Source organism: Manis javanica, chromosome 3, assembly GCF_040802235.1.
Source record: "Manis javanica isolate MJ-LG chromosome 3, MJ_LKY, whole genome shotgun sequence".
In the NCBI taxonomy this organism is placed as follows: domain Eukaryota; kingdom Metazoa; phylum Chordata; class Mammalia; order Pholidota; family Manidae; genus Manis; species Manis javanica.
The window spans coordinates 205,578,958-205,605,133 of record NC_133158.1 but is presented as its reverse complement, the minus strand read 5'-3'; the positions used below and the strand labels follow the sequence as shown (position 1 = coordinate 205,605,133).

Here is a 26,176-nt window from a genome sequence, read left to right as displayed (position 1 = left end):
AAATTACATTCCTAGGGATTTACTCAAGAGAAGTGAAAACTTATGCCTGCAAAAACACATAGCTTTATTCATAGTAGCCCCAGACTGGAGGCAGCCTGTAAGTCCATCTATAAGAGAAAGGATGAACAAAATGTGACACATTTGTATGATGGAGTACTACTCAGCAATAAAAAAGGATGACCATGGATCTGTGTAACAACATGGGTGGATCCCCAGAACATTATGTCGAGTGAATGAAATCACACACAAGTGGGTACATATTGTGTGATTCCATCTATATGAAGTTCAAGAACAGAGAAAAATAACCTATGGTAATAGGAATCTGGCAAGTGGGTGTGGAGATTGACCAGAAGAGGACATGAGGGAATGTTCTAGGGTAAGAGAGATGTTATATACTTAACTTGGGTGTTGGGTCCACAGGTGTGTATGCATTTGTCAAAACTTCAATTATGTTTTTTCAAATTTCAAAACATGGCATACAAATTTCACCTCAATAAAAATGACCCAAAATACCAATAAAGAATCGCTCATACATTATCATAAACACTTAAACTATCGCCGTATGATGTTCCCCTGGTGCTGTGAATCCCTGTCCACTTGTGATCACATGAAGATCATGTCATGGAAGCAGAGGATGTTCCTATCAGTGCATCCTGAGCCCCACTCCATACTGAGCTGGTCACCACACACATGCGACCAGTAGAATGTTTGTTCCGACAACCTCATATAGTACGACAATGTAAAGACTGATGTTGAAAACCAAAAAACAACATTAAAAAAGAGCCCAAAGCAAAACCACATTCCTAATCAATGACATATTTACCAGAGGTTTAAGTATTTGTCACAGATGGCAGAAATTATTTTGAGGTCTAAACAAAGACAGTTTAACCTGGCATCATAAATTTACTTGGGGGAGGTCTTCTCTGTGCTAAAATGTATTATGTTGCACATTTTCATATGTTTGCTCTTTTACATTTTGCTTTTAAAATATTAATATCTCTGTTTATAATAGGAATCAAATAAGGCAAATCCTCCCAAGTACCTCTGAGGTTGGAAACCACTGGTCCAGCCATATTAATTCTGTGTTGGTGGCCAGGATTCTGCCTTCTGTTTATGCTAAATAGTTTGTTAATGGTTGGACTGAAGTGTTAACAGTTTAGTGGTAATGGGTAAGCAGGCAGTCTGGGAAACTAAATGACTCCTGTTAAAAAATTGATAATGGCTCCTTCTGGGCAGATGCAAAGGACTGATAAGTAAAGAGAGACTCTAAGCTGTCCTGTGAATCTAAATTAAATGATGTGGGTCAAGTCACTATTTCAACTCATTCTTGGTTACGTGAACATTTTCCTCTGCTTCTGTTTCCTCAGTGCCCTACCTAACTGGCTGGGCTAGAATGATGCATTTCCAACTTTAAGATGCACTCAAGTCACTTGGGATCTTGTTAAAACACAGATTATGACCTAGGAGGTCTGGAGTGGGGGCCTGAGATTCTGCATTTTTCACAGACTCTCAGATGATGCTGACGCTGCTGACCTGAGAACCATACTCAGATTAGCCAGGGGCTAAGTGACTCAGTAGGTCTTGGGAGTAAAGAATGGGGACAGCCCTCAAACTACTGCTTTCCGAGTGGGGTTCTCTGTGGTAATTCACCTTGGATTAAGGGTGGAGAGACAGGGGGCTGGAAAGTAAATGCAAATCCTTTAAGGCTGTGCTGTCCAGTGTGGTAGCCACTAGCTTCACATGGCCATTTAAGTTTAAGTGAAATGACATAAAAAATTCAGTTCCTTAGTTAAAAGAGCCACATTTTAAGTACACAATAGCCACATAAGGCAAATGATGACTAATGCATTGTATTTCACAGCACAGAATCAGAACACTTCCTTCATCACAGAAGGTTCTGTTGCGTGTCACTGCTCTGAGGAGAGAATGGCCCACGAGTAGGCTTGGACAGGGTGCCGGAGAGTCTTCCAGAATGAGGAATCTTTTACACACAGATCTATCAGCTAAGCTGAGGGAAGCTGGACACTGCACCTATTGGTAATTAACTGGCGTCATTCTGATTCTGTGGATGTAGAGCAGACTATTGTCCTGGTTGTTCATCTGTTGCCTGGGATTCTGACTTTGTGCAACACCATCCTATTCTACTCGCTTAGAAATGTGTTTTGCATTAGATCAAGGCTGGTGGCCCTCCCAGCCATTCAGAGCTGGGAGGAGCCCATCTCAGAGTGTTCTAAACCACATTCTGGGGAGGCTGTGACTCCCTCTTTTGTTTCAAACAGATCAGCTTCCCTTTTATCTGCTTTATATATTGGTTTCCTTGAAAACATCCCCCTGGAGAAAAATTGGTTCTGCTTTCAAACAATGTTTCAAAACCACTGATTCTAATTCAAACATCTCACTTTATAATGATGAAACTGAAGTCCGGGCAGGTGGAGGGTCTGACCTCTCCAGGTTCATATGGCCAATCAGCAGGAGAGCTGAGATGGGAAGTCTTGCCTCCTGACCTGGGCAGCGTTCCTTTTCCCTGCTGGCTGTTAATCATCTTCATGGGCTGTGTGTCTGGCTGCCCTGGCTGGACTGTGGGCTCCTGGGGTGGAGGACAGAGCCTGATGCACGTCTGGTATCACTGCTGGTCCGTCGCTGGCTCGCTGCTGGGGAAGTAGTGCCTTGTCATCGCTTGCAGATGTGACTGCTTCCTGGTGGCTTGCCGACTCTCAGGACCAGGACAGGATCATCAGCAGGTTATCAGAAGCTAATTTCCCCTCCACCTGAGCCCCTGCCCCAGAGCTGGCCCCCAGGTCGGCCTGAGCTCCTGGGCTGGAATGTGGCTGATATCTGGCTTTCCTCCAGAGCTGGGTGCATTCCCGTTGTTGGCCTCATTAACTATACAATGATGATTGCTGGCTCCCCAGCCGGCTGTCTTCCTCCCTTTTTGTTTTTATAGTAGATCTTTCTTGAGCTTCTATCTGTCCCTCTGGTAACACTTCATCTCTATATTCACACACGTTAGCCATATGCCAAGGAACACAAGTCTCTGAGCCTCTCCTAAACGACGCTGATGAGGGATTGGATCCAGTTAGGCCACTGGCTGCTGAATGGGGAGTGCTGGGGAATGATGCGGGAGACAGAGCTTTGGTGATGGAGAGTTCTTCCTAAATTGTATTCTGCCCCAGAGACCCGGGGCTGAATGTCCCAAATAGACTGAGCTTCTTGCTTCACAAAAGGGTTCTATTTACCAGGCATGTATAATTTAGGTTAATTTGAAATATATTCTAAATTTAGAAGCCTCTTTGTTCACTCCTAACTTAATGATGATTTATTGGCATAATGTGTGGGATTCCATGAATTAGTACTGTATGTCTTGGAAACATTTCTCGGAAGGTGTCTGGGCCTCTGGATGTTTCTACATGCCTCCACACACCACACACACACACACACCCACACACACACACACGAGTCTGGCCAGCCCCAGATGGGTTCCAGAATTAAAAACAAAGAGGTTGAGGTTGGCAGTGTCATACCTACCCTTCCCCTCGTCTGTTTGTTGGGGTTCCCTGTTCTGGAAGATGTATAACAGATGCTATTGGCTGGTTCACTCAAGACCCATTTCACTTCCTTCTCCTTTGTCTTTCTGTCTAATAGACTCTAGGAAAAAAATACCTGAATTTCTAGCCTTGCTTGTCATCAGGTGGGCATGTGACATCATTTTGGACAACTGGATGTTGGCAGAGTCCCATGGAGGGGCTTCCATTTCTGGATAAAAGCACCAGCCTTGTAAGAAGAAGATACTGTGTCATGCTTTTAACCTATCTCCCTTTTTCCTGCTTGTGAGAAGGAAGCCATACCTGGAGGTGAAGGAGGCTTTTTGCAACCTCCAGGATGAGAAAGCAAACCCCATGCTGATGATGACAGGGCAGAGGATAAAAGGTCCCTCTTCTCTGGTGACAGTTTTGAGCAGTTGAACATCCTCGGAACATCTTCTTACCTAAGAAAACAACACTACTTTAAGACTCTTTGTTGGGTCTTAGATGACCCTCAGTCAGGTACATTCCTAAGTGATGAAGGATATACAAAAGATTTTTCAATACCCCATTTTACCCACAAGGGAATTTCTTGGCAAAGAAGCCATGTGGTTACCAATAAGAGCCTTAGATCAGAAGTCAGAATCTTAGCTTCTAGTCCTATATTTGCCATGAACATGGAACCACGAGGATATTAGAACTGCATCCAATAGATCTTCCTTGGACAAGTCATTTTCTGTATCTGTGCTCTCATCTGTAAAATGAGAATGTTGGACCATTTCTGAATTCTCTAGGATTACAGGAAGTTTTACCAGTCTATCAGTAAGAGATAAACTGTGAAATTCTTTCTTTTAGTACCACTTTCAATGGCATTCTATATCTATATTTCCCTTTAACCCGCCAGAGAGTTAGAATACAACATGGGCAGGGGGATTATGTCAGTAATATAATCCTTTGAGACAAAGCACCCATCAAAATTTAGGGGCTTAAATTGAAATATGTATAATTCTCATGGTTCTGTGGATTGGCCAGCAGATGTGCTATTCTTGCCTGGACTCATCCATGTGGCTGCATTCAGCCTCTCAGCCAGCCTCGCTCTGACAGCGCACTCCTCCTTATAAACTGCATTGACTCTGAGACGGCACAATAGAAACTGCAAGATATTTTAAGGCCTTGGCCCAGAAGTTCCATAATGTCATTTCCATTATATCCTATTCCCAGCACCTCTACAGCCCCACCCAATCATAGTATCAGAGTTAACATCTCTGATCTTGTGTTTTACATCAGGTCCAGCTACAGAGGAAGTCCCTGTGTGTTGCTGCTCTCATGGGGTACAAGTGATTAGGAGATCTGACAACTGAAAAGACAAGTTATCTGCCACCCACATACCCCATATATGGTGCACCAACATAGAGTGAAGAGCCAGAGGAGGGACTGTCACAAAAGACAGACATTCACAGACAAAAGGTGGAGGGCGGGAGGCACACACTGGGCCAGGGAAACTCTGAAATCCATCCAAGCATGTGTTGCTGGTTTCCCCGACTCCAGAGATAAGGGATTTCCCTGAACCCCAGCCCAATGCTACTCCCATTGCTTGTCTTAGCTCCTGTCTCTGCTTCTGCACTTGGGCTCTGTTTTTTGGGCCACTGGCTCTATGCTCTGAGACGTCTTCCCTTTTCTGGAAGAAGTGGCCCAGGCTTTTATCTGAGAAGCCTTTTAAACTGCTTCCTGCCTATGGAAGTTGGGATGGGAGCAGAAGCCCTTTTCATTCTAAGCTGTCACTGTCCCTTTTTAGAAAGAGCAGATACAGATAATTTTTTTTGTACAAGATTATTATTTACTCCATTTGATAAGTGCCACACCGGCATTTCTTCTGAGCAGGCCTCTGTCTTGAGCTGTGAATCACGGTTCTGTGGGGCTCTTAGACGCCTTCTTGTTATGCGGAAAGCATCTATGATGCATTGTCTTAAATCTTCCTGAGTTCTTAACAGAGGGTCTCATGGCTCCATTCCTGATTTGATCTTTCCTCTGAGGCCATTTCTCACTTTGAGCATCTTTTGCTGGATAGACTATCTCGGACTCTGTACGTTCTCAAAATTCTTCCTGAAAACTGAGAACAGTTCCTTATTTAGCTCATCTCTCTCTTCCTATACTTTATGTAGTTAAAAGAAGTCAAATGGCATGTTCTGTACTCTGGCTGGAAATCTCTTTAGCCAGATCCATGAATTCGCCAGGGTGATGGTTAATTTTATGGATCAGCTTCACCGGGCCAAGTGGTGCCCAGATTAAACATTATTCCTAGGTACATTTGGGAGGATGTTTCTGGATGAGATTAGCATTTGAATTGGTGAACTCAGTACATGGCTCTCCTGGTGTGGGAAGACCTTATCCACTGAGGGCATGAATAGGACACAAGGTGGAGGCAGGGAGAATTCACCCCTTTTGCTTTCTGCCTGCTTGCGTGAACTGGTGCATTAGTGTTCTTCAGCTCTTGGACTGGGATTTATACCATTGGCTCCTCTGATTCTTGAACCTTCAGACCTGGACTGGAATCACACCATGGGCTTTCCTGTGTCTTCATCTTGCAGACAGCAGATTGTGAAACTTCTCAGCTGCCACAACTGTGTGAGTCAATTCTTCTTAGTAGATCTCTTCAAGTACATATATTTATATATATTGTATTGGTTCTGTGTCTCTGAAGAACCCTAAGACAATCAGGTATTATTTCTACTTCACACTGTAGCATAGTACACAGTTTTGTCAAAGATTCCACTTCTACATAACATGATTCACCCTTTTTCCAGCCTCCAGAAATTGGTACCTGAAAGTGGAGTATGGCCATAACAAAAGTTAAAAGATCTGGCTGGCTGAGGCTGGAAGGACAGCAGAGAGATTGTTAGTGGAGGCTAGAAGAGATCAGGAATTCGGGGTCGAGGCGGCCGCCCCTGGTCACACGGAGTGTCGGCAGTGTAGGGGCAGATACCTGGTCTTTCTAGATCACGTGTTTCTGGATCAGCTGCCTCTGAGGAATTGCACCCAAGGGTCCTTATACACATCTGGATTTGATCAGATGATGATATTCTGAACTTCGGGTGGATACTGTAACAGGCTTAGGCCTCTGGGGACAGAGGCTCATGTGTTTTGCATGTTCAAAGGAGTGAATCATTGTGGTCCCAGGGTAGCGTAGACAGTGGTGCATGGTTTCCAGAGTTGCTCACAAAAATCCTTCTGCTGTGGATGCTTTCTTGGCATCTGGCAAATGACTTTGCCATTTCACCCATCAAGAGTTGGTCTATTTCTGCATCCTTTGAATGTATGCAGGCCCTTTGTCTTTGACCAATGGAGTGTAGTGAAAGGGACTTGCAGCCTACTTCCCCCAGCCTCCCTCTTGGGCCCTTAAACCAACTGGCAGTGAAGTCTGGCTATGTCTCTAGAGAAATAATGTGGAGAGAGCAGCCCTGCCTGGCACAGTGCTGACCACCAGACAGGTACGTGGGGCCCCCTGGGGTCATCCGGCCCTGGCTGAGCTTCCCTTTCACTGCAGCTACACGAGTCACTCCAGCCAGGAACGCAGGGAGCAGGAGAAGCTCATGAGAAATAACAAACTGTTGCTGTTCTGATCCATTAGGTTTTGAGTGGTTTGTTATGCAGCATTAGATCACTGATACAGGGGTGGAGGCCTTGTTCTCTGGATCTCAGAGTCAGGCCTCTGAGTGCTTGTGAAAGCAGCCATTTTCTTCAGGAGCCCAGAAATTACCTTCCTAAATCTTTCAATTGGGGTCCAGCTGGTGTTTAATAGCTCTCCCTGGAGTCCCCCACCCTCCCTACCCAGCAGCCTGTTCTCCATGGACTTGAGCAGATGCAGTGAGCGCAGTCACCACAGCTGGTGGGGACAGCTGAGGGGCAGAGAGGCACTGGGCGTGACCACCTAGATGAGCAGGGCTGGAGCCTGGGCTGGAACAGGCCGTCCCAGCTCCGGGGCGTTCACCAGCATTCAGGCGCCCATCCCTCTTTCCACCAGAGACAGTCCTACCTCACTGTTAAAGGCTCATGCACGCATCTTGGATGCTTTTTTAACCTGCCTGGATGAGTCCATCGATCCTTGTTCCGCTCCTGCCTGCACTCCTTAGGAATGCTGTTAGCACTGCTACAGCCTGACTGGCCCAGTAGGTGGTTTACTAGTTTTAGACTATATTTAATTGACTGTAACAGAAAGCTCTAGATTAATAGCATCTTAGGCAAGATAGAAGTCTCCTTCTCATAGACAGGAAGCTTGGAGGTAGGGAGTCCAGGGCTGGCAGGTACCTACGGTATTACCCCAGGTCCTTCTGTTCTGTCCTCCACTGTACAGAGGTTTTGGTCCAGAGGTTACCTCAAGGCCAAAGGTGGGTGCTGAGATCCAGCTTTGATGTTCATATTTCAGGCAGTTGGAAGGAGGAAGGATTACAAAGGGCATGTCCCGTGTATTTAAGCACATTGTTTAGAAATTGCACACATCTCTTCTGCTTATGCTTTTGGTTTGAGCTTCAGGTGAAGCTGGGAAATATGGTCTTTAATCTCAGTGAAAACTGAGAGCTATATTTTTAAGAAAGAAGATGATTAATATAATGGAGACAATTAGCGGCTTTTGTTAAAGTACTATCTATCTTCCTCATTAGAAAGACCTACTTGAGACTAGAAAATATACCTCATTTACCCACATTTTCTTCATAATGACCAACTCTGTGCCTGATACATGGTAGGTATTCAGTGAGCAATGACAGAAAATCTACTTGCTGCTTAAAAGCCAACATCTCTGGGGGGGATAGCACCATTCATTATTGATAACTCAGTAGAAATTTGCCTCTGGTCTCCAAGTTCTGGATTCCTACTTTCCTTTATGTTTTTCTGTATTTCCATACTTATCTTCTCTTGCCCCTGGGTTCCTAGGCCCTGAACCTGTTATCAAACCTTCTCACAAACACCCCCCTGGGCTGCCCAGGGTCAGGAGGCAGGGAGCTACAGACTGGGAGGTGCACGTGGCTGTCACTGGGTGAGGAGATGGTGTGTGTGTGTGTGTGCGTGACCACGTGCATTTGAATTGGAAGGCAGGGAACTTGTTTTACAATTTCAGTTTGGCCACCAGGTGAATCTGTGATACTGGTAAACCCTGTTTATTATTCTTACCTTGGTTTCTTCTTCCGTAAAATAATAGAGATACATACTATCACCATCCTAGACACCCGGAATGTACAACAGCATGTTAAAGACAATGTTTATTTTACATTTATGTGTATGTGTATGCGGGTGTGTAATATATATTACATAAAAACATACATTATAGAAAGTAAAGTTGCAAGATGGCATTGTATATGTAGATATGAAATAAGGAAATAACAAACACAAAGATTCCTCATATCCTCCTCCATTGTGACTGGTTTCCAAAGCGGGTATCGGACTGAAAGGGGAAGGAGGAGCTGGGTCTCTCTCGTTCTTCCCTCATATTTTCTCTTGAGCAGCCTGTGCTGTGGCTGGCAGCCTGGAAGCCTTTCTTGGTCCTGGGGCGGCAGGACAATCATTTCCACTGGTCAGCCTGGAATGACAATCTGACGGATGTTGCTGTCTCTGTGCTGAGATGGGCAGTGTTTTCTCTGACTCGCCCTGGAAGCTTCCCTGCTATAGATTTTCCTGGGGCTCTGAAGTTTGGCAGATGTGAACCAAAGGTGGCCTTCAGGGCCCTGGGGGTGGATTGGGCCACTGATCCACCCTTTGGGTGTTTTTAGGCACTGCTTGGCCTTTGAAGAATTTACTGTGTCATAAAAGTTTGGAGAAAGGAAGAGGACAATAAATGATGAAGGAAGTGTGAAGCCCATGAGGGCACGTGGGCTGTGCAGGCTCTCTGCGACCTCTCTGCTTACTGCCCTCCCTGCTCAGGGGCAGAGCGAGAGAGAGGGATCCTTCCAGAAAGCCGGTAAGTGTCAGCAATGGTCTCTTGAGCACCTCCTGAGGGGCAGCAGCTGTGACTCTGCTGTGCCCTCCGTCACTAGGTTTGCAGAGAAGCAAGTGGGACCAGGGGAAAACAGCATCCAGTGGGGGAAGAAGGCAGGGTAAAGTCTGTGCGGCACAGAGCACACCCAGCATCTTGGGTGTCTCTGGAGGTGAGCTGTAGGCTTGGCTAAGAGAGTCTCAGCTGCCAAGGTGAAGAGGAAAACAGTATAAATGAGAAGACTTACCGTGTCCATATGAAAGATCAAAATCCTGCTCCTACCCCACCTGCTTAGGAGAGCACAACTTTTTCTGCCATGAAATGGGTTCTTCTGAAGGGTTAACTGTGCAGTCCTTAAATTCGTGGCTATTATGCACAGATTATACCCTCCCATTTTGTCTCTCCAAGGGCAGGGTGCCAAAGTACAATTCCAATACAAAATAAAGCAGGGAACAAAAGCCGTATAATTTTCACCTGGAACATTTATGGCTGTCTGTGGCTCTCCTTTATTCTCAAACCGTTTTACCGGGGTATTTACCCCCATTAGTCCCTGCAGTCCATATTGGATCCTTCAGGCTGAAAAGAATCGAGAAATAATCCTGATCTAGAAATTGAGACCAAAATTAGGGATTTGGTCTTTTCGGAAGCTCGGCAACAGAGATGTATAGGCCTCCAAGGACGTCCATTTCTGTGATGTAGGGGTGTCCTGGGCAAGGGGGAGCTCTGCGAGCAGAAGTCCTCTGTTGCTCTTCCCCGCGCAGCCCTGTGCTACCAGCTCTGGCTGCCTTTCTGGGTCCTGACTCAGGATGAAAGTTTGGAGACGCTCTGGATGCAGAATGCGGAAAGGTTTCTATGCTCAGGCAGGTTAACCTCCAGGGCAGGAAACTCCGGGCTGCAGAGAAGCATACACAGATTCTGAACCCTGGTCTCGCTGAGAGGGAGTGGGGTGTAGCGTGAACATCCTGCTGGGGCAGCTGTGGGCTCTGGAACGTCCTTGAGATGTAAAACTATGAATGTAAAGGGAGCTCAGGGACCAGTGGCTTCATCTGGAGGAGTTAATTACGTGGCCCGTTGCACTAGATGAAACCAGGAGGTCACACTGCATAAACTGCTCCTCTCCCTGGCAGCACTGCCCGCTAACCGCCTCTCCCTCCCTGGCAGGACAGTCATAGCCAGGGTTCTGGAAACGCGAAGGCTTGGCAGACAGCCTCTTGGAATGGTAACTAAGGCAGAACAAGGTGGTTTAAAAAGGTGGACTTAGTAGAGTGGAGTAACTGCCCCAGAGGACCGAAAGGGGAAGTGGGAAAGAGGAACTAAGGAGGGAGAAAGGGAACAGAAAGATTGGGGGCACAGGCAGGTACCGCTACCAGAGAAGGGGAAAGCGACGCGAGAAGGAAGAAAACTGGGTGGAAATTTGGCCCAAATCCACCTGTTTTAGGAAAGGAACCCAAATATGTGACTGAGAAAAATCCTTGAAAAGTACTTAATGGTTTTGGAATGTTCACGGCTCTGCCATTTAACCTGTAAAGAAAAGGCAGAGGTGGGCAGTGCAGAGGCCCTGTCTCTCCTCAAAGCCTTTGGTCATGGAGGCTGCTGCCGTCCCAGGCTGGCAGAGGTCCCAGGCCAGGGGCTGTGGCAGCTGCATGCTCCCCGAATCTTCCCTGCAGAGGGGCAGTGTGCCCTCAGAGGAGGAATTCTGGGCAGGGAGTCAGGACAGAGACATACCCAGGAGACTGGGCAAATGGTGTAATGCCCCGTGCCTCAGTCTCCCCACCAGTAAAATGGGAGCCATTCTCTTACTCATCTCCTTACATTTCTGCAAAGACCAAAAGAGACAATCGTCTCCATCCATCCATCTGTGCACACACCCACCCATTGCAGAGAATCTTATTGAAAACTCACTTGTGTCAGGCACCATGTTGAGTGGTTGGGCTCCTGATGACTAAGACAGGGGCCTTGTTCTTATGAAGCTCAGTCTCTTATAGGGAAATCACATATATGGACAGAACTTAAATATCAGTGGGATAAATGTCCAAAAAGCAATGTGCATAAGGCCTTGGCCTCATATGTGCTGGGTAAAAACCAGCCTCTTCTGCCTGGCTGGTCAGTACCTCTGTGACCTTGATCTAGTGTCAATAACTTCCCCAAGAAACTTTTTTCCTTCACCTCACATTGCTGCTACATAAAACTGCACCTCTCTGCAGACAGGTGGGCTCCTATCTGTGTACCTTGGTTTATGCTGCTCTTCAAGCTTGAAATGCCAGTCCTCTCCCATCATTGTCTTAACTCCCACTTCTAGATTTGGCTCATTAGTTTTCTCCTCTGGAGAGACTCCTCAGGCTCGGTCAGATGCTTCTCATCTTGTTCAGAAACTCTTTCTTTCTGACTTTTTCTCCAATTTTATAGATGCAGAGGGAACAGGGGGCCCATCTTATGCTTGTTTCTCAGTCTATAACACATAGAATGGGAAGTGTTAATGAACACTTACTGAGCTAAACTCAACTGTTCTGACATGACAGGGGAAAAACAGACTGAGGCGTCAAGAACACCACCTGCAAACTGGGCCTTGATGTATGAGTAGGAGTTCAAGGTGGGAGAGAAGGGACGGAAGGGTGTTTCAGACAGGGAAACATGTATGCAAAGGCCAGGAGTATGTGACCAGATAGCTGGGGCTGAGGATGTGGGTCGTGGGAGCCAGAAAAGGAGAGCTGCAAAATTGAAGAGTATGTTAATTCATTTCATGTGTTAACTGACTGGGCTACAGGGTGCTCGGATATTTAGTCAGACATGATTCTGGGTGTGTCTGTGAAATGTTTCTGGATGAGATTAACATTTGAATTGGTAGAAGGAGCAGAGCTGATTGCTCCCCACCCCCATGTGGGTGGGCTTCATCCAATCAATGGAAGTTCTGGATAGAGCAAAAATATTGACCTCCCGTGAGTTAGGGGGAATTCCTCCTGTCTCACTGCTTTGAGCTGGACATCAGTCTTTTCTGCCTTTGGACTTGAGCTAAAACATTAGCTCTTCTGGAGTCTTCAGCCTGCCGAGCTTTTAGACTGGAACTTCTACCTTCAGCTTACCTGATTCTTAGTTCTTTGAACTTGAACTAGAGCTACACCACTGGCTCTCCTCGGTCTCCAGCTTGATCATGGCACTCTTTAGCCTCTGTAATTGCACAAGTTTGCACAAGCCAATTCCTTATAATGCACCATGTTCTCTCTCTTTTTCTCTGCCTCTCTCTACACACACACACACACACACACATACATCTTGTTGATTCTGTTTCTCTGACCCCGGCTAATGCAAAGGGGTGTCCTAGAAGGTTTGTAGGCGCACTTAGGTGATGAGAAGATGGAGGATATAAAGTCGGGAGGGGTGATGAGTCTGTGACTCAGCATCACCGGCACCAGAGCAGATACTGAGGCCCTTTTCCGCTGCTTTGGCCCCCAGGGCTTTTTCCCTGCCCATGATATTGCCCTGTGCTCACCCATGGGTGAGTCTGAGATGCTGCCTCCCATGGGCTGGGGTGTCCCAGACCATTTTGCCCTTCTCTGGGGCACCCTGGCCTCTGCTGTGCTACAGAGACTAGTGGCAGGGGGACCCTGGAGACCCCTGAAGGAATAGAACCTGTAAGCCAGGAGGTGGACTCAGTCTGGCAGGCTCAGATGCCTGTACCTTAGACTTCATTGTTTTATGTCTCCTTTGTTCTCCTTGGCTGTTTTCCTGTAATATTTGGGTAGATCTTGGATATTCCAACTGCCTCAGCTGTTCACGGAGGAACCAAAGGTGTAATTTGTATATATGTTTGGACTGGTGCTTTTCGGGGATATATTGGTCTTTTGGGGCCAGTGAGTGGCAGCCTCAGGTCCCCAGGGCGGCTCTGTGGGTAATGATACCGGAGCTGCTTGCTGCAGCCTGTTTTACCACCCAGAGGCTGTCCTCGCTGAGAGAAAACCTTGGGCAGTGCTGTTTTGTCTTAATAAGAGGGTCCCTTTACAGCCTGTCACTTGGCAAAGCCATATTCTTGGCAGGAGGCAACACTGATTTCTCCGGGACTTTGGAGTCAGTCCTAGGTCTGAATTCCAGCTCCCCTGCTGCATAGCCGCGTGCCCGGATCATCTCCTCGTCTCTGGGCCTCATCTTCCTCGGCTGTGCAACAGACCTGTGCTGGCTCACGGGCTCCTGGGAGGACCGTGTGATAGGAAAGCACCTGACACATGGGCCGTGCTCCATAGCACTGTATTCCTCTCCTTCCATAGCTGGAGGAAAGCTCTCTAGATAAAGTGATCATCCTTCCGTAAGGACCCCTGTGAGAATTCTCTTATCTCTCTATTTCATTTGTTCTGAAAATATTTGCTTCCTTCTTCACAAGGGAGTCTGTGCTGATGGGGGCAGCTTTGTGGGCCTGGGGGTCCTCTGCAAAGCCTGCAGCTGGTGAAGGCCAGTGGGAAGAGACTGGGCATGCAAGCTCATTTTTAGGGTATAGTTAGGTACTTAGGTGCCCGGGACAAGACAGCAGCTAAGGCAGAACTATGAGTCAATCCTTTGACTTCTATCCACAAACGTAAGGTCCCCAAAGGGAGGCCAGACAGGGGTGCAGAGAAAGGAGAAACAGTTGGACGCAGACCTGGTGGGTGGGCAGTTTTGACTTCTCTCATGTGACACATGGCTGAGGAACCTCCTTGGCTATCCCTACAACTTGAGTTGGAGCTTATCATTCATTCATTTTTTGTTTGTTTGTGGGTTCATCAATCACCGTGCTTATTCAGAGGTACATACCATGGCTGCAGCTCTAGTCCTCAGTCTAGGGTGAAAGAAGAAGAGATAAGAGCACCGTTGGTGCTGGTTGAACAGAATGATACGTAGTGTGATAGAGGCATATGCTGGACAGGGGTTGTCTGAGCTCAGATAAGGATTTCCTGACAAGCTGACCTGTGACCTGGGTCTTAAGGACAAGCAGGAATTTTCCAACACAATAAGGATTATATAGGGCGGGGAGGAGTCCCTGAAACAGAGAGAAGATCTTGTGTAAAGCTTAGATGCATCAGACGCTGTGGCATGTTCAGGGGACTGGAGCTAGTTCAGACTGGCTGGCTGGAAGGTGGGGCAGAGAAGTGACAGTGTGTAAGTAGGGAGGTGTGGGTATGAGGGTGTGATGTTTGGGTGGGGGGGAGGTGGGCCCTGGGAGGCAGCTGGGATCAGAGTGCCCAGCTGGGTGGGATTTGAGGCTGGACAGGTAGAGTCCTGATGGTCACGGGTTGTTCAACTTTGTTCTGGGGTAAGGAGGAGCTTCTGCGGGGGTCACATTTCTGTATTGATTATTTTTTGTGTGTCCAGTAATATAGGTATTCAAAGAGGTATAATAGGGTTGTTTCTTGCTTTTGTGGAGTTTGTTTGATTGAAACCTGTACAGTCAGTGCCCTTTGCCCTCTCCTCTCTGGGTCTGTCTACTCACTGGCAAAATGAATGTGCTAACCAGGTTTCCCCAGGCCGTGAACCCCCCTGGCTTGAGGCCTTAATGCCCTGCTCATCTCCACAATATGCACCTGGTCCCCCTCCCCTGGTCACCAGCTGGAGGTCTGTCATGAAGGGCTGGTCCCTCCCCAGATCCCAACCAAAAGGCCCCTGGACCCTGCTGTGTGCACCAGTCAGTTAATGGGAAGTGATGATGGTCTTCACTGCCTCAAGCCAGGTGTGGAGGGCACCCAGGAGGTTCCATGAGTCCCCACTCTCCTTCCTAGGCTTTAGGACAAACCCTGGCCTCTTTCCCCTTTGTGGAGCTTTTGAAAGCCTGGCTTACTTGCTGCTTGAGGCATCCCTTCTCCGTACGCACATAGTTTGTCGTTGGACTAGGCAGTTTCCAGTGCTGCACTGAACCTCTGGAGAAGGGTCATGAGAGAAGAGAAAGGCATAAGGATTGTCACAAATCCTTAGGCAAAGAGGAGCCACAAGGTGGAGTTTAGAGATGAAGGACATGTTGGTTACATAAGGAGACCAGCCAGGCCCCTTGAACGTTCAGCCAGATGTCCCCGAGATGGTCCCCTTGGCTGTGTGTGTTGCTCCTGCCGGCTCCCAGGCCCCGCTCTGCTCCCACCTTGCTCCCAGCCTTCCTCTGGTGACGCCTCCTGAGTTGGGGTGGGGTGAGGCTTGGGCTAGGTCCTTCCTCCTGGCTCCCCGCTGCCCAGGACTGCCTGCTGCCTGCTGGGACCTCCCACCGCTGTCGGCTCCCTCAGCGCATGCACACCGCTGGTTCATCGTTGCCCCTCCAGTGCCCGACACAAAGTGAGTGCTTTGTGATTGGTGCAATTATGAGATGGGAAAGTGGTTTGTCTTCTGCGGGTTGAGGATCTGCCAGTTTTCTTGAATCACCTCCCTTGTGAAGGGACAGAAAGAGCAGAATCCACCTGAAGTGAGACTGTGCAGTGAACAGAGTTGGTCTCGCGATGGCCTCAAGTCCCCTATTTTGGTGGCCTTTACTTTTCCTTCATGGATCCCTGCTCCCCTGTAGGGCTTTTAGTTTTGGTCCCTACCTGTGGAGCTACATAGACTACCTGACATGTGGGAGAGGGCCTTGTTCAGGGTAAGGGGGTGAAGTATGAGTTGAGGTCTTTAAGAGTTATGAGATCCCCTCCCTTTGCCTGGAGCTGCTGGGCAGGGCACACCCTGTGAGCTCTCAGATGGCCCCCTGCTGTGCCTTAGCGCTGCCTCAGGGCCATGCCAGGCCACACAAGCACAGCGTGGGCTGGGAAGCCTTTCAAATGAATGAATGGAAATTCTATTTCCTTAATAAACAAATATCAAGTCCTCTACTCCTTCCTGTATTTTATCTTCAGCCAATAAAGGAATTCTTGTTTTTTTCCTCTCAAAAATGTAAAGCCTTGAGATTCTTAGCATTCTTGAATGACATTTTCCTTCCTTGGTATCAGAAAAAAGGTAATCCACCCAGGTGCTTACAGAGGTGCTCACTGTTCTTCTCGGAAACCCCATGTGAGATAAATGACGCTAATTTATGCATATTTACAGCCAGCTGACTCCATACCCAAGTGACCTACATAGCCTTGTAAGTTCAAAGTTAACCTTCCAACAATAGGAGCAGAATTTTAATTGAAAAAGATAAGGCAGGCAGCTGGCAGATGTGATTGTTTAGGGGGCGTGTGATCATGGAGTCACTGAGATGGCTCTGTAGCTGTCATGACCGATTCTTATTTAAAATGAGATTTCAGTTTTCTTTAATAAAGACAAGACCGTCCATTTGCAATGTTTTTCAACGAACTGAGATTTCATTCTTTTTTTAAAATCATCATTAATTTATTTTGTGATGCAATATTGTCTAACATTTAAAGGCTCATTTGAATAATTCATCAGCATTTGTTTGAGAGATGCACCAGCCATGCCTGCTGGGCCTCCACTGGCCCTTCTTCCCTGTGCCCTCCCCCAAGGCACAGGGAAGGGGTGCGGCGTGGCAGGCAGCATAAATCAAAAGCCAGAGCAAGCTGCTTTCAACTAAAGCCATGAAGGACTAGGTTATTGACATGGACACTGATGGAGCCTGTTTCTTACGGTGAGTAGGGAGGGTGGAGCCAGGAGGCGGCACCCACTCTCCCTGCCTGGTGTCATCACGCTCAGGGGAACTTGCTCGCAGTGAGTTGCCTCGTGGCAGGTGCATACACCCAAACAGCATATTTATTGATTTCTTTCAGTGGATGTAATAATTTTTCTGGGTGTCTTGTAACCAAATACCATGGAATGGGTGTCTTAAACTGAATACACATATTGCTCACAGCTCTGGAAGCTGGAAGTCCAAGATTAAGGGGCCAGCAGATTGGGTGCATTCAAAGCGGTTTCATGGATGGCTGTCTTCTTGCTGTTTCTTCCTGTGGTGGAAGGGGAGAGCTCTCTGGGGCCTCCTTTATAAGGGCACTAATCCCATTGATGGGGGCTCCACCATCATGACCTCACCACTTTCCACAGCTCCAACTCCAAATACCAGCACCCTGGGGATTAGGGCTTCAACACAGGAGTTTTGGGGGGACACTTTCAGATCATGGCACCAGGGCCTACGTTTATGATTCAGAATGTAGATTCAAAGCTGGTCACAAATTTGGGAGGCCTGTGAAAAGTGCAAGGATCTTACAAATATTGGTCTGAGAGGGGAAGTTGCCGTGAATACCACCCTCACCAGCAAGGCTGGGGTCAGGAAGGGCTCTCCAGAGCCGCATGGCCCATCCCCTGACTCCAGTTCTTCCACCAACCTGGCAGGTAAGGAGGCAGAAGAAATCCCTCCTCTGGGGAGGGAGCTGCCCACCCTCCTTGGGTGTCCTCTGATGGGCGCTGGGAGGGCAGCCTGGGGCAAGGCGTAGCCTGGTTCTGCTGTGCCTCCAGGTCTCACCCTTACACCAACTGGTGCTTCAAGGAGGCTGTGACTGCTGGTATATTTCTGGGTGAGCAGGGCAGGGCACCTTATCTCCTTCCCGCTGAAGGAAAGGTCACAAGGCTCTGAAGGACTGGCAGAGTCCCTGCTCCCAAACTGTTGCCAATTGCTACAACAACCCCCAGATTGGTATATTCCCCACAGGGCTCTTTCATTATTTTTTAAAAAAATTAATAGAACTAATTAAATATAGAGGTGGGCTCCATCCCTAATCTGTGGCTTCTTTCATCTTATCTCTCCTCCCTCCGTCTGTCTTCCCACTGGGCCCCAGTGTGTGTTGTCAGAGTGCCAAGTGAGGAAGGAAGGAGAAAACTGGGGAGATAACACCGATTGGTATGCTGGGTGAAGGCTGTGGACACAAGGGACTTCTTTTAATCCAGTCCATTAATCAATTTCTCTGTTGAAATTGAATTAACTCTCTTTCATCAACATCACATCCCAGGACTTGGAAACACTGTGTGCACACGGGAATGTAAATGCAGCGGACGTGTGTCTCCCGTCCCGTGTAGGTGAATGTGGGGCTCCTGTTCTTTGGTCCTGTGCACAGAAAGCAAAGAGCCTGAAAGCCGCAGGGGCTGGTTTCTGTCAGGTGCCCTTGAACCTGGGCCACAGAGGCAATCTGCCATTTTTTTTTCTTTTTTTATTTATTATATTATTTTTATTTTGGTATCATTAATCTACAATTACATGAAGGACATTATGTTTACTAGGCTCCCCACTTCACCAAGTCCCCCCCACATACCCCTTCATAGTCACTGTCCATCTGCGTAGTAAAATGCTGTAGACTCACTACTTGTCTTCTCTGTGTTGCACATCCCTCCCTCTAACTGCGCCCCACACATTATACATGCTAATCGTAATGCCCTCTTTATGTTTCCCCACCCTTATCCCTCCTCTCTTCCCACCCGTCCTCCCCAGTCCCTTTCCCTTTGGTAACTGTTAGTCCATTCTTGGGTTCTGTGATTCTGCTGCTGTTTTGTTCCTTCAGTTTTCCTTCGTTCTTATACTCCACATATGAGTGAAATCATTTGGTACTTGTCTTTCTCTGCCTAGCTTATTTCACTGAGCATAAACCCTCTAGCTCCATCCATGTTGTTGCAAATGGTAGGATCTGTTTTTTTCTTATAGCTGAGTAATATTCCATTGTGTATATGTACCACATCTTCTTTATTCATCTACTGATGGACATTTAGGTTGCTTCCATATCTTAGCTATTGTAAATAGTGCAGCGATAAACAAAGGGGTGCATCTGTCTTTTTCAAACTGGAGTGCTGCATTCTTAGGGTAAATTCCTAGAAGTGGAATTCCTGGGTCAAATGGTATTTCTATTTTGAGCATTTTGAGGAACCTCCATACTGCTTTCCACAATGGTTGAACTAATTTACATTCCCACCAGCAGTGTAGGAGGGTTCCCCTTTCTCCACAACCTCACCAACATTTGTTGTTGTTTGTCTTTTGGATGGTAGCCATCCTTACTGGTGTGAGATGATATCTCATTGTGGTTTTAATTTGCATTTCTCTGATGACAAGTGATGTGGAGCATCTTTTCATGTGTCTGTTGGCCATCTGAATTTCTTCTTTAGAGAACTGTCTATTCAGCTCCTGTGCCCATTTTTTAATTATAATATTTGCTTTTTGTTTGTTGAGGTGTGTGAGCTCTTTATGTATTTTGGATGTCAACCCTTTATCAGATCTGTCATTTATGAATATAAGGATACCTTTTTGTTCTATTGATGGTGTCCTTTGCTGTACAGAAGCTTTTCAGCTTGATATAGTCCCACTTGTTCATTTTTGCTTTTGTTTCCCTTGCCCAGGGAGATATGTTCAAGAAGAGGTCACTCATGTTTATGTCTAAGAGATTTTTGCCTATGTTTTTTTCTAAGAGTTTGATAGTTTCATGACTTACATTCAGGTCTTTGATCCATTTCGAATTTACTTTTGTGTATGGGTTAGACAGTGATCCAGTTTCATTCTCTTACATGTAGCTGTCCAGTTTTGCCAGCACCATCTGTTGAAGAGACTGTCATTTCCCCATTGTATGTCCATGGCCCCTTTATCGAATATTAGTTGACCATATATGTTTGGGTTAATGTTTGGAGTCTCTATTCTGTTCCATTGGTCTGTGGCTCTGTTCTTGTGCCAGTACCAAATTGTCTTGATTACTGTGGCTTTGTAGTAGAGCTTGAAGTTGGGGAGTGAGATCCCCCCCCACTTTATTCTTCCTTCTCAGGATTGCTTTAGCTATTCGGGGTCTTTGGTGTTTCCATATGAATTTTTGAACTATTTGTTCCAGTTCATTGAAGAACGCTGTTGGTAATTTGATAGGGATTGCATCGAATCTGTATATTGTCTTGGGCAGGATGGCCATTTTGACAATATTAATTCTTCCTAGCCAGGATCATGGAATGAGTTTACATTTGTTAGTGACCTCTTTAATTTCTTTTAAGAGTGTCTTGTAGTTTTCAGGGTATAGGTCTTTCACTTCCTTGGTTAGGTTTATTTCTAGGTATTTTATTCTTTTTGATGCTATTGTGAATGGAATTGTCTTCCTGATTTCTTTCTATTAGTTTATTGTTAGTGTATAAGGAAGCCACAGATTTCTGTGTGTTAATTTCGTATCCTGCAACTTTGCTGAAATCCAGTATTAGTTCTAGTAGTTTCGGAGTGGAGTCTTTAGGGTTTTTTTACGTACAATATCATGTCATCTGCAAATAGTGACAGTTTAACTTCTTCTTTACCCATCTGGATTCCTTGTATTTCTTTGTTTTGTCTAATTGCCGTGGCTAGGACCTCCAGTACTACGTTGAATAACAGTGGGGAGAGTGGGTATCCCTGTCTTGTTCCTGATCTCAGAGGAAAAGCTTTCAGCTTCTCGCTGTTCAGTATGATGTTGGCTGTGGGTTTATCATATATGGCCTTTATTATGTTGAGGTACTTGCCCTCTATACCCATTTTGTTGAGAGTTTTATCATGAATGGATGTTGAATTTTGTTGAATGCTTTTTCAGCATCTACGGAGATGATCATGTGGTTTTTGTCTTTTTTTTTGTTGATGTGGTGGATGATGTTGATGGATTTTCAAATGTTGTACCATCCTTGCATCCCTGGGATGAATCCCACTTGGTCATGGTGTATGAACCTTTTGATATATTTTTGAATTCGGTTTGCTAATATTTTGTTTAGTATTTTTGCATCTACGTTCATCAGGGATATTGGTCTGTAGTTTTCTTTTTTGGTGCATTTTGTTTTTCTTGTGACCAAATACCATGGACTGCAGACATGTATTGCTCATCAGAAAGACTGCCTGCTCCCACTCTCCCCTTAAGCTAAACACATTCACCATTGAATATCAGTCTCTCTGTAATATCTTTCTTTGGGTTTGAGTTCTACGAAAGGAACTGGCTGCTGCCCTGCTGCCCTCCACCCTGTGCCCTGGATCCCCTCTAAGGCAGGCTCTGTCCCGGTGTCAGCAGGCTCTGGCTAGCACTGGGAGTCTATCAGTGCAGGTTTGAAAGGATCTTTCAGGCTTTGGAGAAAAATTTGGACATTATGTGTATGGAGATGCAGTTTCAGAGAGGGGTGGACCACAGGAGGTGTTCCACAGAGGTCTGAGCATTTCACTCACTTCATCAGTTAGCTAATAGATATCCATTTGTTATCTGTAAGGTCTCAGGATCTCTGGGAGGTCTCAGAGGCACATAGATTAAAAAAAAATTCTGTGCCTGCCCTGATAATCTACTGGGGGGATATTGGTAGAATAAGAATTCACAATACAGTGTAATCCATATTAAAACAGAGTTTTGCAGTATCTGGTGAAGACAGGGAGCTGACAGGAGTGGTTACTTGGCCTGATGGGGCCACGAAAGGCCCCATAGAAGATGTAGGCCCTGGAGAAACAAACCAACCATTTGCCACAGGGAGAGGGATTGGAAGCAGACATCAAAATGAGGAATTTTGTTTCCTTCACATTCCATTTTCCATACAATGATCGGATACAAATATGATCACACCATTCCTGTGCTCACAACCCTGGTGGCATTTTGTTGCCCTCAGAATAACATAAACCATGCTTTACCAGGCTCTGGGAAGCCTGCAGTCACATCTAGGGGGTGCCCCCTGACGCACACCCCAGTGAGGGCTGCTGTGGCTTCACCGAGCCTGGTCCAGCTCAAGGGTGTCACACCTGCTGTACCCTCTGACCAGAGTGCCCCCTTTCTTGCCCCCCATGTCTGTCCTGCCATTGCCTAATTGAGTCCTACTCACCCTTCAGGCATCCACAGGGAGATTTCCCTGGCTCTCGTTAGATCTCAGAGCACCCTGCACCCTTTTCCTCTTAGCAATGATCACAGTAGTAATTATTGTTTAAACCCCATCTCCTTCTCCATACTCTAAGTGCCAGGAAAAGAGGGGCTGTGTCTGTCCTGATTGCTTTGTTAACATCAGGCCTGACCTGTAGTAGATGCTTAATAAATGCTGCATACATCTTTACTGGACAAACGAGTGAGTGGTTCACGTACGAGGAGAATTGTTTCAGGGAAGAGGTGAATGCCCTGGCCAGCAGCGTGCTCAGCGCAGGGAGGGGCAGCATTGCCATGTGAGATTGGGCACGATTGTATGTCAAGCTAAGGAAGTTTGGAATTCGTCCCATAGGCAGAAGGAACCATGGAAGGCTTATGAGCAAGAGGGTGACTTAATCTGATTCGTGTTGTAGAAATAACTCTAGGCTAATTGATTCCCGGGTTAACTATCCAGACTTTACTCTGATTTGATTTCCCAGGTTCTCACCCTTCCTCTTCAGCAAAGCGAAGGAAAGCAAGTTTCAGGTTTCATTGGTGGGCCGGTTCACACCTGGGGAGGGACACATCATCTTCTGCTTGCCACCTCCCTCCTCCTCACGCCACTCAGGCGCCTTAGGGACTGCATTAGTTTGATTTTAAGGCACATCTGGAGCCCTGGCCCCTGCTGTTCCAACCACAGGGGCCGGGTGCCTCCAGCCTCCACGCCATTGCTCACACCATTTCCTCTGCCTGGACATTCCTCCCTACCAGCTCTGCCTTTGCCAATATACTGCCTGGCCTTCTGGGCCCAGTTTAAGGCCCGCCGTCTCTTTGGAGCCTCCCTGACCACTGCAGGCCACCTTGCTCTGTGGGAATCACAAAACACTCACGTTCTCTGTCCTTCAAAGCTGCACAAAACTATGCAGCCAAGCCATGGTTATTTGGGCCCACCTCCTCTTTAACTGAAGGGTAAACCGAGGAGGTATGAATTGTTCGGGTCATGTGGGTGGGGAGACAGCTAGACCGGGGCACACTCCAGAGGGCCTGACCGCAGTCCTTTGTTTTCCCTACATGGCACTGCCCAATGGGCCCTTGAGCACAGGGTCTTTGGTATTATTTGACTTTTCAAGCACATGACCAGTTTCTTCAATAAAATCATGAGTTCCTGGGAGAACTGGACCACAGAGCATCTCAGTTACCTGAGTATAAATGTCTAGCACACAGTAGTTATTCAATAAAGCATTGCTGACTTAAGACGTTTCACTTGAGAAATATCTCTTTGCTCTCTATTCACTTCTGCTCCGTTCATTAGGGCAGTGATGGCCTGGGAACAAGACCATTGATTTAGAAGCACCAGGTGAGGGCTGGAACGGCCGGCCTGATTACTGGCCATGCGCCATTAGGTCTTCCAAGAAGCAGGTCTGGAGCAGCATTTGGGAGGGTGTCAGGGTCTTTAAAAGGGCAGGCTGTGCTGGTTTCTCTCCACTGCCAAGCCCCTTCTCTTCCCCTACCCATTCTCTTTCTTTCAGGGTCTGTTCTGTGTCCTGGAGGTGGACCTCATCTGGAGGGTGTTGCCTGGACTCCCCGGCTGTCTGGTGGACTCAGTGGGTAGAGAGAGCTGGAGTGGGAGGTAGGTATTTATCCCCCTGGCCCCTTCCATCCCTGCCTGCACTTCAGTCAGGGGCTGCATCCATGCAGACAGCTCCCACCGGCTGGCTGCTCTCTCACACTCTCACTTTCACCCATGCAGGTTACCCCAGTCCTTGTCCCATACCCTTCAAGTACTGTGGCAATGCTGGCTTCCTGCTGTTGCTGGTCCCAGGCGCATCCCATCCCTTGGTGATTTCCCACATCCCCTAATAGGCCCTGTGCCAACTTCTCCTTTGAGCATGCCATCTGTTCTGCTGGAAATTGGTCTGATAAAAGGTCTGAAGGAAATTCACAGAACCAGACTGGGGGGCAGGAAGACAGTGTTCCTCCCCACCCTCCCGTTCTCAGCTAGCCCTGTTGGGGTCACCTGCCTTTTTGAGAGGTTTTTATTTAATTAAAGACGCTTTCTTCAAAAAGTGAGTAAGATGTCACAACTCTCCATGAAGCTCACAGTACAGTGGGAATGAGAAACACAAACTCCACTTGGGGGTGGGTGAAGAGGACAAGGTGGGCATGCCGGGCATGGCTGAATGTGGAGGCCAGCAGCCACATGCCTCTGAGCTGGGATGGACCTTGATGCAGAAAGAACTCTGGCTTTGGAGGTGGAACATGTGCTTGGGCCTAGGGTCCTTTATGATCCTCAGAGCCTTCTTGTGAACTGGGGAAAATCACACCTTTCTTGGAGGCTTGCTTTAACACACAGGTGAGATGCCGTGTGCAAAGTACTAGGGCCGGGGACCCCTTCATGAGTGCTGGAATTAGCAGCTTATAAGTCCTGGGGTGATCAGGGTAGAAGGACCTGGCACAGCGGAGTTGATGTATAAACATTTGGTGAATGAATGAATGAATGAAAGGAGAGAAGACAGAGCAGCCATCCCCATGGGTGGAGGTTGGCTCCATGCTGAGCCACCCAGAGGTGACTCCAATCTCCGAGGACACGACTCCCCCCACCCGTGGTGTTCTTCAGCACAGACTGCTGCCCAGCAGGGACCGAGAGGACAAGTGGGTGGGCCAGGGTGGGAGTGGCTTAAAGTAGCTGCCGATTCTTGGATATTCAGACTTATGCCTTTGATATGGACCCAGAACTTACTGGTTTATTTATTTCATAGTTAGGAACCAAGACAATGGAGGATGGAAGACATCAATTTCATTAGAAATAGGACTTTTTTCCCCTTTCTTTTTTTGTCTTTAAAAACCCTGGGCAACTGACCTAGTTTTTCATTCCCTTTGAACTCAGCTAAGGCAGAGCTTCTTCAAAGCGAGGTTGTAACATTCAGGTTCTTTGTTTTATGTGGCTCAGGGTGCCTCCTCCAGTTACTGAGAAAGATGAGCTGTGACTACCATCATTTAAACCTGCCTGGTACCCAGAACTCCTGGAATTTTCTGTTTCTGCTCCCTTGCTAGCTTTCAGTGCTCAAGTCTTGACAGTGAACAGGAAAACTGTGGCAGAGGAGATATTTACTATCTGATGTTATGTTACATGATTCTCCCAAGGAAGAGAAAAGTTCTGCAGGTGTCTTTACATTACTGCAGTCCCTGGTGGTGGTGTGCAGGGGTTAGCTGTCTTTCACACCACCTGGCCAAGAGTCAGAGTCAGGGAGCCAGTTTGTGAACAGTGTGATCTTGGATAAGTCACAGCCTACATGTGATTCTTCATCTGAAAAATTCCTTCAGTGGTTGGGGGGGTCAGCTTACAAGGAATCCTAAAAATAGAAACATGCTTCCTTTTCTCAGCTAGCACTAATATTTCCTTGCTGTGCCTTCTCTGCAAGAAGCAGGGTTGGGTGAAGACACAGCAAGAACGAACAGTTTTCCCCCAGCGATTTGAGCTATTCTTAACAGCTAACCTGCTTCCAAATCTCTCCAGGACTGGTGTGCTTTAGGTTGAAATTTCATCATTAGAAAGTCATTCCTTTGAATGGGACATGACTAAATTCAGAAGTTTCTAGTTAAAATGCATTTTGGCACTAGCTATTTGAAGAGTTTAGTTGATCAGACAACTTTGCAAAGAGGTTGCTGGCTGAGGAGACAGCAAATCAGGTAGATACAATCTGAACGCGCTGGGGGATGGTAAGTCTGGAGTGCTGGAGGGCCTGAGTGCTGCTTGGGGCAAGACTCCCATTCCTGCAAACGAGCAACCTGGGCGAATATCCCGGTTGTGGTGAGGCCTGGAGGGCCCTGCTTTCATCCCTCCTACTAAGTTCAGCTCAACATTAGACTTCAACCCTCTGTCCCCGCTTTCCATCCTCCATTTTCAAGACCCCAAACTCATGAACAGAATCTTAGGGAACCCCGGAGCCCAGGGCAGATGCGGTGTACATCTCAGCCCTCCC

General features: G+C 47.0%; 1 long non-coding RNA gene across 1 annotated transcript in view; it reads left to right on the top strand.

The window, feature by feature from the left end:
* Window positions 1-1,923: 1,923 nt before the first annotated feature.
* LOC118973571 (uncharacterized) overlaps window positions 1,924-26,176 on the top strand; it is an 87,694-nt gene continuing 63,441 nt past the window's right edge. The window contains exons 1-2 of the long non-coding RNA XR_005062983.2: window positions 1,924-2,037; window positions 23,723-23,823. This is a non-coding gene — a long non-coding RNA (uncharacterized lncRNA). The remainder of the gene's footprint in view (window positions 2,038-23,722; window positions 23,824-26,176) is intronic.